Consider the following 3,152-nt stretch of genomic DNA (forward strand, 5'->3'; position numbering starts at 1 on the left):
TTTGACTTAATGCAGTTCAATCTTAATTAATCACTTGTTCAACTCCTGCTGTGTTCAAGGCATCTGGTTAAGGCCCTGCAAAGATGACTTACTATTTTATTCTTTTAAAAAATGTGCTTTTCAATACTCCAATGAATCTGTGATCTCATCCAAATGGATGTTCCTCCTAACAATGCAGAGTAAAATCTATTCCATCCCACTTATCCTGTACCACTCTCATCTATGTTCTGTAAATTCATGCAGGGGCTTTATTCAAGGTTAAGGGTCTTCTTCCATATCTCTGCACATGGATAAGATATGAGTAGAGCATCTAGGCTGCTGCCCCTCTTAATTTATCCCTGGACATTGCTTTGACCAGCTTTGCTTCTTTTTTTGTTTTGTTTTAGCCTTGCTTCTTTTTAATTTCTTCTATTAAGTCCTTTACTCTAGTTTTTCTTTGTACTTCCAACCTGTTTGTACCCAACATGCTTCTCTCTGTTGGTCTCTGAGGAATAACTTATTTTAATTCTTTTTTAAAATTTTATTTATTTTCAGTGTTCTACAATCACTACCGTATAACTTAGATTTTTTTTCCCTCCCTTCCCCTCCTTCCTCTTCCTTCCCCCCTCCTTCCCAGAGACAGCATACAATTTTATATAGGTTCTACACATACATTCCTATTAAATACATTTTCACCATAGTTCGGTTGCATAAAAGAATTAAAACGAATGGGAGAAGTCACATAACAAATCAAAACGTAATACAAAAGTAAATGATCTGCTACATTCTGCGATTGAATTCCATAGTTCTTTCTCTAGATGTGAAAGGCATCTTGCCTTAAAAGACCACTGGGAATTTTTTAAGTCCTTGCATTGCAATGAAGTTCTAAGTCTACCAGAAAAAATCCTTGCAAACTGTGGTTGTTGCTGTGGTCAAAGTTCTCCTGGTTCTGCTTCTTTCGCTCATCATCAGATCATATAAGTCTTTTCAGGCCTCTCTGAAGTCTTCCTGTTCATCATTTCTTTCTTTTTTTTATTAAAAAACTTTATTTCCTTTTTTTTTACTTTATTTACTTATTTAAAAGTCCTTCACTTAACACAAGTTTTTGAACATGCAAAGAGAGTGGTTTTCATATTATACATACGAGGAGAGCATATATATATATATATATATATATATATATATATACATATATATATACATATATATACACATCTGCATGATACAGTTCTGTACAAAACAGCATCTTTCAGAAATAACTATAAACTATACTCTCTCTCTCAACAAACCTGCACCATCATGGAAGTCACCATGTCATCAAAGGCCCTAGAATGAAAAGGGTCTCCAGGGTTGTAAAAGGGGTTGTACATGACATCTGTGTAGGAATTATGTTATCTTTTTAAACCTGCTGCAGATCTCGTTGTCTCTAAGTGCTGTGTTGGAGGAATCCACCACTGTAACAAACTTCACCTTGGAATTCGTCACATAGCCATATACTTTGAAGTCTTCAGTGGGGTACAGGAGTCCCAGGTAGAGCTCCCTCTGATCCACTAGGGCCTTTCCCATAGCAGAGACCTTCTCATCTACCACATTGAGAGATGTGTGCACCGTGTAATGGAACTTCAGCCCATGTTCTGCAGGGATGCTCCAGATGTAGAGTGGGTAATTCTCTTTGGTGATCACCGCAATACACACTGCCATCTTCCTGTTCATCATTTCTTATGGCACAATAGTACTCCATCACATTCATATACCACAATTTATTCCACCATTCCCCAGTTGATGGGAATCCCCTTAATTTTCAGTTTTTGGCCACCACAAAGAGAACTGCTATAAATATTCTTGTACATGTGGGACCCTTTCCCATTTTTATGATCTCTTGGGGATACAGTCCTAGAAGTGGTATTGCTGGGTCAAAGGATATGCATATTTCTGTAGCCCTTTGGGAACTTATTTTAATTCTTCCAGACTGGGTAGTTCCATGTCTCAGAGTAAGGCAACAATAATGTTTTTTAAGATGTGGGCAAATAATTATCTTTCTTTGTAAGATTTTGACTTTGACTTTCTACCACCGTTTTATAGTCCACACTTATTTTAGTTGGACAATAAATGAAAACATTGCCCAGAGTTTTCTAGCATAGTCTTTTCTGGTGGTACAGTTTTGAGTGATCAAGTCACAGAATGTTTAAGCTAAGAGTTAACCTTTGGAGGGACATCTTATACTGAGCAATAGTGCAGATATCCTTTTCTTGTGGATACTTTAGCTTCCCTATTCAAACATCTTTTAGTGTTTAGAAAGTTGTTCCTTTTTGTGTCAAGTATATGATGACTAAGGAATGGATGAAGGAATGGGAAGACATGGAGGAAATCTAAGGATTGATTATGAGTCTGAAAAATCATATTAACCTAGGAATATGGGAGACATATTGAGACTAAATTGTGAGAAGAAATATTATTACCTTTCCAAAAATAAATAACTTAAGTGTTATAAGCCTAACTCTTATCAGCAGCAAGATTCCAGTACACTGGAAGAGGCGATTGACTAATGAGTTGATTGATTGTAGGAATGATTTCTCCTCTTATTGGTGAATGAATTGTGAATTGTTGTTAGAGTTGGGAGGGATATTAGCAATCATCTAGTCCAATTCCCTCTTGTAACAGTTGAGGAAACTGAGGCACGGAGATGTTGAAATGACTTATTTGGGGCCACAAAACTAGTATCTGAGGTGTTACTTGAATTCAGATTTTCTTTATTCCATGTTAAGTCTCCTATCCACTATCCCGTATATAGTTCATGAAGTGACTTTTTTAAGATCACATAGCTAGTTGGTGGTGGGGCTAGGACCAGAACCAGAGATAAATGTTTAATAGTCAGTTCTCTGGAAAAAAAAATACAGATGGCATGTTTTTTAAGTTTAGTCTGATTATTAACATTTTCTCTATCACTTTCTTAAATTTGGCAATTAACAAAACACAAAGTCAATCTCTAGTTTGTAGAGTTTGCCAATTTCTGAAGTGTGAATACCCAAACTGAAAATTTAACAATCAGCCATCTCAGCACACCCTTGAGTCTAGAACCCAAACTACCAGTTTCCCACTCTGTTTACTATACCATGTTGCTGACTAATAGAAGTTAGCTCACCACAATTTACCTTCAGGTAGAAACTTGAGAT

General features: G+C 36.4%; 1 pseudogene; it reads right to left on the reverse strand.

The window, feature by feature from the left end:
• Positions 1–1,209: 1,209 nt before the first annotated feature.
• On the reverse strand, positions 1,210–1,790 carry LOC140526893 (trafficking protein particle complex subunit 2-like protein; annotated as a pseudogene).
• Positions 1,791–3,152: the final 1,362 nt, after the last annotated feature.

The sequence above is a fragment of the Notamacropus eugenii genome, chromosome 1 (assembly GCF_028372415.1).
Source record: "Notamacropus eugenii isolate mMacEug1 chromosome 1, mMacEug1.pri_v2, whole genome shotgun sequence".
Classification (NCBI taxonomy): Eukaryota; Metazoa; Chordata; class Mammalia; order Diprotodontia; family Macropodidae; genus Notamacropus; species Notamacropus eugenii.